The sequence below is a fragment of the Lactuca sativa genome, chromosome 5 (genome assembly GCF_002870075.4).
Source record: "Lactuca sativa cultivar Salinas chromosome 5, Lsat_Salinas_v11, whole genome shotgun sequence".
In the NCBI taxonomy this organism is placed as follows: Eukaryota; Viridiplantae; Streptophyta; class Magnoliopsida; order Asterales; family Asteraceae; genus Lactuca; species Lactuca sativa.
In genome coordinates this window covers 134,704,369-134,716,604 of record NC_056627.2, presented here as the reverse complement: position 1 = coordinate 134,716,604, position 12,236 = coordinate 134,704,369, and positions in this window count along the sequence as shown.

The window sequence follows — 12,236 nt, the reverse complement described above, 5'->3', positions numbered from 1 at the left end:
TCATCTGATATTGAAGGTACAATCCTTATATGAACTGAGAATTAGAGGAGATCATACCAGGTTAGATTAGAATTTTGTAACGCCCGCAGATTCGGGCTAGTCAACTTAGAGACGATAAGCGTCAAAAATAACTTTTTGATAGAGGATTATTTAGAATAAATAATCTTAACTAAGTTGTATTATATGTCACAAGGTTTTTGTACATATAAAGAACGCCGAACTCCGAGTTATAACGAATAAGTTATGACCTGTCGAGGTTTCGCGACAAAACCGGCACGACAACGGAAATCGTAAAAAGTGAGTTTACGATAAAGTACTTTTTAGCCTTAGGGTTCTAAATGAAAGTTTTAGAGTACGTCTCCATCTTCGCGTGGATATAAAGAACATCAAAAACGGAGCTCGTATGCAAAAGTTATGCAAAGTTACATCCCAAAAATATAAGGTTTATTATAGCGACAAGATGCAACAATTTCACATGTTCCCGATGCCCACCTGCTTAACGATTTCCTGATAATACAAGTTATTTTGAAAACGTCAACATATATATTGTTGGTGAGTTCATAAGCATGTTTGAATGAAAAGTTTTGTATCATTTAGTAAACACCAGAAAAACCGATATCTTCTGTAAAATGATTGGAAAGTTTTGTATCAAATCTTGTGTAAAGCATGTGTGTTTTTGTTTTGAACTTGTATAAAAAGAGTATTCCAGAAAATACTATATTTTCTGTTGTAAGTAGAAGGTATGGTATAAGTGTATGTTTTCCCCGAAAATCCGATATTTTCTGTGTATAAAAGTGTTGTGGTCTTAAAACCCTAAGACCGGATACCAGTGTATGTATGTATGCTTTTGTATCATCAAATTAGTATATGTATTCTGTAAATTTATAATGGAGTTATTCTGTATATGAGTCGTTATAACCATACATAATGATGACTGATCCGCCTGTCATGACGTTTTTCAGATGCCGACTTGTTTAAGGTAAGGTTTGTCACCCTAGACTGGCCTAGTCTAGTTGTAGCGATCAGCTCAGGTGTGGGGAGTCAACCCCATATACATCTATACACGAACTCTCGCTCTCCCTCCAGGCTGGTTATAACTACAGGCTTACGGTTGTACATTAGATAGGTACGAATGAATGAATGTCTCACAAGAGCCTTAACTGAATTTACGCGAATATTGTATTACACTATGTAACGCAGTGAATAATGTTTCGTGTATGTTTTAAGTCTACTAGGCCCAACAAGCATGTAGATGGGCCACAAAGGCCCAAATAACACGTATTGTATACCCTAGGCCCAATAAGCATGTAATTGGACAACAAAGGCCCAATAGACATGTAGTGTGTATTCCAAGCCCACTTAAACATGCAAATGGGCTACTAAGGCCTAATGAGCATGTAAGGTATATTTCGGCCCAATTAGAAGTGTAATAGACATACTTAGTCTGTTTGTTATTTTGTTGATTATTTAAACTCAGGTGTTTATGGAAATGACTTAAAAGGCCTACTTTTTGTAATAATGACATTTTTGGTCCATAAAACCGAAAATTTACAATTAAGGCACATTTTTGATAAAAATGACATTTTAAGTCCCTTAAGACCAAAAGTTTATATTTAAGGGCTTGTTTCAAAATAAGATGACATTTCCGGCTCAATTTTATGAAAATTGACATTTTCGGCCCAAATGTGTATAAATTACCTTTTCGACCCAAGTTTAATAAAATTGGCATTTCCAGCCCTTTTAACCAAAAATTTACATTTTTTGGCTCAAATTTGTTTAGAATGACAATTAAATCCACAAAGGTCAAATTTACAAATTTAGCCCATGAAACCGTGAAGGCCCAATTTGAAGCCCATTTTGTGAATATTTACACTTTTGCCCCTTTTAAAACTATGAACTTCATAAAAATCCATTTTTATTTAAAAATGTCCCATTTGGTCTCTTAAAGCCGTGAGTTACATAAGAAATCCTCACTTTTTGTTTACTTTGTAAATTTTGGCCCTTTGCACGATTTTACTTAATTTTAAATATCCTTAACTTGTTTTTAATCCTTTCATCTTCATAATAAGTTGCATAGAGTGTTTTAGTTTACCAATATCACCATATTTTAGTAGATCTAGCAAAATCTATGAAGTTCCAACACATAAGCACAACATATAACATACTAAAAACCGAAAATAGCGGGTATGAACTCACTTTGGGGTTGATGGATCGGTTTTGATGAAGAGATATGAGGAGATGATGTTGTTTTTGGCGTAGCTTACTTCCTTGATGAGATCTTCGAATCCTAGGAGATTTTAGGAGCATGAATCACGATTTAGAATGTCAATGAGTGAAACATTTTTCATATGATGAAGTTAAACACTATAATAGAAACTATCTTACCAAAATGATGAACCTTGATGTTGTATTCTTGAGTACACACACACAAGCATACACGAACTTTTTGGTAGAATGGATGGATTTTGCTTGGAGTTCTTGGAGGAGTGTAGTGACTTAGTAGTGAAAAATAAAGGTGGTGATGGGATGCACCTTGGCCGAGGGTTAATAAGAAGAGAGATGGAGGCTTAGTTAGGTTAATACATGGAGGGTTAAACATAGATGTATTGGAGATATTAATGAGGTGCCATCCTCAAATTATCCACATAATATCCCTTTTCTTTTTTCCTTTTTTTACAATGTATATATATATATATATATATATATATATATATATATATATATATATATATATAACCGAGAATGAGAGGAAGGAAAAAGGAAAAGAAAAGAAATGTTTGGGCTAGTTTTGGTTATACTCAAAATTATAAGGCCCAGTATGGAAGCCTTCGGCCCATGGGGCCCTCTTATAATTTCACGGCCCAAAAAGGGTAAATACAATGGGTTTTCGGCCCAATGAAATTCAAGAAGATTTTTATGGCCCATTAAGTCCCATGTAGACAAGGTGGGACATTTTAGGCCCAATAAGGCCCATAAAAGTCTTATGGCCCAAAATGCTATAGTTTAATGAATGTGGGTCCATTTAGGCCCCAAATGAGGATTATTAGCCCAAAATAATTCCATCGAGAGTTTATTGGGCCATTAGGCCCAACAAATGATTCATGGCCCAATAAATGTTTTGTGTAACATCCGGAATTTCAAGTATGTTATTGTTTAGTTGAATTCTTGGGGTTTATGGAGTGACTCGACGAGTCGGGAGGTAGACTCGCCGAGTTGGTGCTGGGCAGAGAAACCCTAATTTCCCAGGGCTAGGGCCTATTTAAGGGAACTTATGCCCCCATTTACGCCTCACTCGTCACCCTAAACCTATGAGATCATACCCTAACACCCATTTGAGCTAGAAAGTGAGAGAGAGAGAGAGAGAGAGAGGCTATCTTGGGATTCTTGGTGCATCATTTGAGAAGAAGAGAAGGAGATCAAGAAAGGAACGAGAAAAGGGGGTTATTGGATCCAGTGATAGATCGTCCAGAACTTCTGAGGAAGGTAAAAAGTTTGCACCTTTCCCATTATATTGGTTATATCTAATGTGTTTGGAGTTCTGGGGCTTTTACCACCTTTGATTTGGGACTTTGAGCAAAATGGATTAACTAGAAGCCTATGCAACATCCCCTTCTTGAACGTATCATAATATTGTCTGCTTTGGGCCACTCGGCATGAGAACTTCCCAGGGGGTCACCCATCCCGGTACTACTCCCGCCCGAGCATGCTTAACTACAGAGTTCTTATAAGATCACGGCTTTAAAACGCGTTGTGACAAGGAAGGTATCCACACCCCTTTATAAGAAAGTGTTTCGTTCTCCTTCCAAGCCGATGTAGGATCAGGTACAACCTACCTCCACCCCCCCCATTATTGGGTTCGACGTCCTTGTCGAACACATCAACCCGTGCCCTAGCTCTGATACCATTTGTAACATCCCCTTCTAGCACATATCATAATATTGTCCGCTTTGGGCCACTCGGCACGAGAACTTCCCAGGGGGTCACCCATCCCGGTACTACTCCCGCTCGAGCACGCTTAACTGCAGAGTTCTTATGGGATCTGCTGCCCTCACGACTTTAAAACGCGTTGTGACAAGGAAGGTATCCACACCCCTTATAAGGAGTGCTTAGTTCTCCTTCCAAGCCGATGTAGGATCAGGTACAACCTACCTTCACCCCCCCCCCCCTTTATAGGGTTTGATGTCCCCATCGAACACATCGACCCGTGTCCTAGCTCTGATACCATTTGTAACATCCCCCTCTGGCACGTATCACAATATTGTCCGTTTTGGGCCACTCGACATGAGGACTTCCCAGGGGATCACCCATCCCGTCACTACTCCCGCCCGAGCACGCTTAACTGTAGATTTCTTATGGGATATGCTTCCCTTACGGCTTTAAAACGCGTTGTGACAAGGAAGGTATCCACACCCCTTTATAAGAAAGTGTTTTGTTCTCCTTCCAAGCCGATGTAGGATCAGGTACATATCACAATACTTTCCGCTTTGGGCCACTCGGCAGGTACGTTAAACCGACAACATACAAAGAAAGAACGCACAAATCTGACTTCGTATAAGGAAGTTATGAATTTTCTAAGATTTGGCATAGCAGTGCACAACCCCAAACTCGAATTTTAGATCGAGCGGTTTTTGGCCTATGCGACCTAAATGAGAATTAAAGATCTCATTAATAGGAAGTCAACGATAAAAAGAAAGACGAAAACGGAGGCCGTATGTAGAAGTTTTGAATTTTACACAGACATTTAACAGTATAATCTTCTTGTACTGTTAAATTTAAGATCGGTAGAGAATTAGCCGAAGGAGTCAAAATGAAAGTTCTAGATCTTATTTTTACCTACGCGTGGATATAAAGAACGTCAAAAACAGAGCTCGTATGTGAAAGTTATGGATTTTAGAAGTCGGAAGTGTGTTGTGCGAAAATGGATGATGTGGCACAATCTTGGCCATTGCTTTCTCCCCAAGTCTTGCAACCAGATGGTGACATGTAACATCCAAAAATACGACCCAAAAATTTTAATTTAATAATACTAAAAATCATATACTGAAAGCCATTTTATAAAAACCATACGTCCATATCTGAAAATCATAACAATATCTCATGACACAACTGTATCAAACTGAATCAAAACAAGACATGATATCTAATCAAAACTCCCAGGACAAACTGAAGCTGTGGTGTGTGCAATGCCATCATCCCGAGCTCTTCCCTTTATTAGCGGAAGTGCCTGAAACCAAAACTGAAACTGTAAGCACGAAGCTTAGTGAGCTCCCCCAAACTACCACATACCATACAAACATATAACAACTACTAGGCCTTGCCCACTGCATCGGACCGAAGTCTGGAAACTGCATCGGACCGAAGTCCGGAACTAACCAGGGCCTTGCCCTCGGCATCGGACCGAAGTTCTGAACTAACCGAGGCCTTGCCTCCTGCATCGAACCGAAGTCTGGAAGCTGCATCGGACCGGAGTCCGGAACTAACTAGGACATTGTCCCCTGCATCGGACCAAAGTCCGGAAACTGACTAACTAAACATAGCATAACTTAACATAGCAAATAGCATAAACATTGATACTACATACTCATCGAACCGAAGTCCGGAACACCTAGCACAAAACCCTGCCTGAATCACAAAGACCTCAGGCAGACTACTACTGCATCGGACCGAAGTCCGGAATCTACTGCTAACTAAACGGGCCGGCATTGTGGCCTTAGACCCGTTCCTACTGGAAGGAAACTCACCTCGTAAACTGGCTGCTGAATGAACTGCTCTAGAAACTGTCTGTTGTTGCTCCAGTATCTCCCCGGCTACAATTTCCATAAATACACTCAATCAAATACTGATAATTGTACCGAGGGTAAAATGACTGTTTTACCCCTGGTCAAAGTCAACCTCCTAATCATAGTCAACTTCCAGTTGACCGGACTCGCCGAGTCAGGGCGCAGACTCGCCGATTCCCTCCTTTACTAACTCTGACCTTAACTCACCGAGTCCCTTTCCCACTCACTGATTCACCCTAAACTCTTAACTCGAAGGAATACGGGGACTCGCGACTCGACTCGCCGAGTCCGAAGAACTACTCGCCGAGTTCGAAGAACTACTCGCCGAGTTTTGTCATGCAGACTCCATACAACTGCATTCTAATCCATTCCAAGGTACCTAACTCGTAGATCTGAAACCTTGGAACCATCTGAACACGTAAAGTTGCTAACTTTACATGTAACTACGAAGGAATGGAGCTATTCCACTCAAACACTACTTTCCTCGGGAAAACTCATCCGACTCGCCGAGTTACTCATACAACTCGTCGAGTTCTAAGGAAAACCTCATCGGACTCGCCGAGTTGCTCATCCAACTCGTTGAGTCGACGGCCATCTACATATTGGCTCGCCGAGTCGCTCTCGGGACTCGCCGAGTTCATTCAGTCCTTTTTCCATACAGGCCTGATCTGAGCCACGCAGTGGTTCCAAATCATGGATCTAAGCTTCTAGGGCATGCTTTTCACGTAAAGTTGCTAACTTTACGTGCATGCATGGCTTAAAGGCTTCATATGTCCAAACTAAGCTCTTAATGGGGTTCTAAGCTCAATAGGGACTTCAATCACGACCACAACCAAAACTTTATACTTCTAGCATACCATGAGGGTCTAGATCTGAGGTATAACCCGACCATAAGGCCTAATCACAAAGGATTTGGGGTTTTTGGGCTTAGAAGCCACAAATTAGGGACAAACTAGATCTACATGATCAATAAGCAAGATGGAGAATTTAATACCAGAAAAGATGGCCACAAGAGAGTGTATTCTGGATCTACTTCCTCTTCCTTGAACTCTTCAACCTTCTCCTTCTCCTTCTTACTCCAAAGGTGCCTTCAAAAGCAATAAACACACACACTCTATCTAAGAAAATGGCTAGGGTTTAGTAAAAGATGCTCTAGGGGTGAAGGAGACGAGTTTGGGTGCATAAAAGGGTTTAAATAGGGTGCAAACCCTAAAATTAGGGTTTCCTCCCGACAGGCAAACTCGTCGAGTCCAGCGTATGGACTCGCCGAGTTTTCGGCTAAATACACGTGATCAACCCTTCTCTACTCAACGAGTCGGGCAACGGACTCGTCGAGTTCCTCTCAAAAATGGAATAAAAACTCATTTAAATAACATACCAGATGTAACAACCTAGATTCCCAGGTATTATTCATTCTTTTACTTTTAGCGATTTGTGAGGAGACTCGGCGAGTTGGAGCCCAAACTCGCCGAGTATGAACGCGGTTATGGGCGCAGGTTCACGTCTGGACTCGGCGAGTCCACGCTGTTTAATGAAGCCCTAATTTCCGGGGTTTGAGACCTATTTAAAGGGGCTTATTGCCGTCATTTGCGGCCACCAACCCCTAGAGAGAAACCCTAAAGAGATTTGAGCGTTTTAGGAAAGAGAAGAGGCCATTGTTGACATTTGAAGCTTTGTTTGGCAAGGCAAAGGAGATTCCAGCTAAGAGAAGGCAAGGGAGGTGGACATCCTGCAATTTCGGAGCCCAGAGCATCATCTAGGAGGTATATCTTGGCACCCTTTTCTGTTCTTATCAGGAACATGGGGGTTTAGGGTTTCTTGACCCCCTTTGTTGGTAGATTTGATGTCCATTTCGTCCCTATTTGTGATGAGGCTTGAAATGAGATCCATAGAGGTCCAGAGGAGCTTCATTCCTTAAGCTTTATAAGGTTTCATGAGAGTATTGGCCTAGAGTTATGAGATATGGGGCTAAAACATCATTTATAAGCAAATAGTTGTTGTTTGAGACCCAAGGTTTGGACTTTACGTGATTATCATGTTAGGGGAGTCCAGATCTATGATTGTATGGAACGGATCTAACCTCAGAAGCGAGTTTGAGTTTATGCATGGCATGGACTCGCCGAGTCTGAAGAACAGACTCGGCGAGTAGCATGAAGGTTGTCCGTAGCCATTCAGCGAGTGGTCTTGCCGAGTTGAGGGGTCGACTTAGCGAGTCAGGAAGAGTCAGGGAGAGTCAAGGGGTGGACTGAGTCAAACTGGAACTCATCGATTTGTTCTTGAGACTCGGCGAGTTGAGTCATGGTGGCCCCGCAACTCATGCCAGGTGGAACTCGTCGAGTTAGGAAAATACTCGACGTGTCAAGAGAGGATCCCGGGGATTCAGAGGAATCGAGTCCCCGTAGAGACTCGGCGAGTCCACGCCAGACTCGACGAGTCGAGTTGACCATTGACCGTTGACTGTTGACCAGAGTTGACCAGTGCTGACTTAATAGGGTTAGTCAACCTTAGTTGGGAAAGTGTTAATTAGAGATGTATCGTGTTGTAGGAGGACTATAGCTCGGGAGATCGAGCACTAGTGATTTCTGAGATTTACGAGTTACTGCGATACACGAGGTGAGTCTTCTCACTATACGTTACCTTGAGTGGTATTATGAGTTGACCAGAGGGTCTTATGAGCTGTGTATGAGATTATGTGCTATGAGATTATGTGCTATGTATGAGATTACGTGCTATGTGTTATATGTATGTTGTATGACTGTGTAGACCGGACCGGAGGGTCCAACGATATAAACTGAACTGGAGGGTCCAACGATATAGACCGGACCGGAGGGTCCAACGATTCAGACCGGGCCTGAGGGCCCAATGAGCTATGACTAGACCGGAGGGTCCGACGAGCTGCGGGACTGGAGGGTCCCGCTGAGACATCTTGACCGCAGGGTCGGGTTTAGCCTTGAGTGGCGTATTTGTGGCATGTGGTATTTTGGGGAACTCACTAAGCATTTATGCTTACAGTTGTTGTGTTTGATGTCTTAGGTACCAGCGAGGACCGTGGGAAGGAGACGGCTTGACTCGTACACACACACCGATGGAGTCTACTTTGGGAGATCTTGGGATTTTTTTTGAAAACATAGTTGTTATGGATTTGAGACTATGTAATGATATACATTTTGTGGTTTAAAAATGAAAAATTAAATTGAAAGTTTTACGTTGTTACAAGTTGGTATCAGAGCCTTGGTTTGAGGGATTCGGATGCACCTTCGGGCGTATTTGAACTCAAACCGAGGATTTGAGAAATTTTACAAACAAAACTAAAATTTTCTAAAAAGAAAAAGGAGTTTTGGGAACAAGCAGAGTGGAAGGTGTGTACGGTCAGCCAGCGCCCGAACGGTGAATCCCCAAAATACCCTTACATTATATGTTATGAGTTATGAGATATTATGTTATGCATGTTAGAGAGGCTAGGTACTCCTATTAGGACTAGAGTGGCCTGATTTGTGATGCCTTAGCCTAGGATATTACTGCTACTATGAGATACTTTGAGAGTGAGTGGGTAGCAGTGAGGAGCTCATGAGAGGTCTACTGAGAGTAGCCAATGCATAGCGAGAGTAGAGTATTTACGACTTGGGATCCTAGGAGGAGGACTTGGGTTGTTTATTGATTTGGTGTGGACGATAGTATTGGGCCCGTACTATTGGAGACACCGGATTGGTGCGCAGTCCAAGTAAGAATCCTTGGGGTATCAGAAGTGAAGAGGATTGAGTTATCGAGTGTGAGTATACTCGAGAGTGTCCCTAATATTTCTTATGTTGTATTTCAGAAGAGATCCGTCGGATCATCCATGAGGAGGTGGTTGCTGCCATCAGAGCCAAGATTCCGGGGATGTTTGGGTCTATCAAGACCACACTGATTGAGACGTTCGACGAGCGTTACACTGCTTTGACTGATGCTACTGTTGCTGTAGCCACTGCAGCTGTTGCTGCTGCGAGACCCCTGGGTGGCGATTCGTTGCTGTACCGAGAGTTCAGCAATACGAAACCACCAGAGTTCGATGGTACACAGGATCCGATCGCCGCTATGAGGTGGATCTCAGACATAGAAGGGTGTTTCTATACGTGCTCGTGTCCGAAGCACTTGAGGGTGCGGTTCGCACTCAACCAGCTTCGCTTGGGGGCGAAGGACTGGTGGAAGTTCGTGACCGTGGATTATTTGACAGCTGAGCTGACTGCAGTGACCTGGGAGAGGTTTACTGCGATGTTTTGTGCCGAGTATGTTCCCCAGGTGGAGAGGGAATGTTTAGCCCAGGAGTTTCTGACCCTCAAGCAGGAGACTGAGTCGGTGACAGTGATTACGAGAATGTTTCATGAGCGGGCGCTGTTTTGCCCGGAACAGGTGTCCACTGAGCAGGCTCGCATGAGCCATTATCTGAGTATACTAAGGAGAGACATCCGAGAGTTCGTGGCGAACTTGACTTACCGGACATTTGCCGAGCTCCAGGCAAATGCCCGGAAGAGGGAGATTGAGCTTGAGATACAGGCGAGGGAGGAGACTGAGTCCCAGAGGGGTGATAGGCGACCAGCGCAGTCGCAGCCGGCCGCCAAGCGGGCAAGGCCCGCTGATTCGAGATCGGGTAGTTCGAGGAGCCGCACTTGTGGGAAGTGCGGCAAGATCCATGATGGGTCATGCAGGACTGGGGATGCTAAAAGTGTGGGAAGGAAGGACATTTTGCGAGGGATTGTCCTAAGGGGTTCTCGGTTTGCTTTCATTGCAACCAGACCGTCCATCGGAAGGCCGAGTGCCCCCAGCTTCAGAGGTCAGCGCAGGGATCTACACCTGCGGTTTGAGCTACTGAGACCCAGCCAGCGAAGGCCGAAGCACCGAAGGCTAAGGGGAGAGCCTTCCAGTTGACTGCGGAGGAGGTCCACGCAGCGCCTGACGTCGTGGCGGGTATGTATTCTTTATCTATTTATGATGGGTTTATGCTATTATGTTGATATATGTTATGCGTAGGTACTTTTCTTGTGAGTTCTGTACCTACATTGGTGTTGTTTGACTCGGGTGCGAGTCGGTCTTTTGTATCTGTGGGTTTTAGTCGGCACATTAGTATTCCGAGAGAGGCGTTGAGTCGACCTCTGCGAGTTTCCATAGCAGATGAGCGAGAGGTGTGTGCTACCGAGGTGATACGTGGATGTGTGCTACCGAGGTGATACGTGGATGTGTGCTAGAGATCTTCGGGGTGGAGTTTCCGATTGATTTGATTCCGATTGCTATGGGGGATGTTTGTGTTATAGTGGGCATGGATTGGTTGAGCCGTTTCGGGGCTGTCATAGATTGTGAGCGTCAATTGGTGACGATCTGAGATCCTAGTGGGGGAGTGCTGACAGTTTATGGCGAGGGGACTCGTAGTGGTTCAGTATTCTGTTCGGTTGCCAGAGCGAGGCGTATGGCCGTCATTTGCGGCAAGCCGTCATTTGAGACCTATTTAAAGGGGCGTATGGCCGTCATTTGCGGCCACCAACCCCTAGAGAGAAACCCTAAAGAGATTTGAGCGTTTTGGGAAAGAGAAGAGGCCATTGTTGACATTTGAAGCTTTGTTTGGCAAGGCAAAGGAGATTCCAGCTAAGAGAAGGCAAGGGAGGTGGACATCCTGCAATTTCGGAGCCCAGAGCATCATCTAGGAGGTATATCTTGGCTCCCTTTTCTGTTCTTATGAGGAATATGGGGGTTGAGGGTTTCTTGACCCCCTTTGTTGGTAGATTTGATGTCCATTTCGACCCTATTTGTGATGAGGCTTGAAATGAGATCCATAGAGGTCCAGAGGAGCTTCATTCCTTAAGCTTTATAAGGGTTCATGAGAGTATTGGCCTAGAGTTATGAGATATGGGGCTAAAACATCATTTATGAGCAAATAGTCATTGTTTGAACCCCAAGGTTTGGACTTTACGTGACTATCATGTTGGGGGAGGCCAGATATATGATTGTATGGAACGGATCTAACCTCATAAGCGAGTTTGAGTTTATGCATGGCATGGACTCGCCGAGTCTGAAGAACAGACTCGGCGAGTAGCATGAAGGTTGTCCGTAGACACTCAGCGAGTGGTTTTGCCGAGTTGCAGGGTCGACTCAGCGAGTCAGGGAGAGTCAAGGGGTGGACTGAGTCAAACTGGAACTCGCGGAGTTGTTCTTGAGACTCGGCGAGTTGAGTCGTGGTGGCCCCGCAACTCCTTCCAGGTGGAAGTCGTCGAGTTAGGAAAATACTCGACGTGTCAAGAGAGGATCCCGGGGATTCAGAGGAATCGAGTCCCCGTAGAGACTCGGTGAGTCCACGTCGGACTCGGCGAGTCTAGTTGACCGTTGACCAGAGTTAACCAGTGTTGACTTAATAGGGTTAGTCAACCTTAGTTGGGAAAGTGTTAATTAGAGATGTATCGTGTTGTAGGAGGACTATAGCTCGGGAGA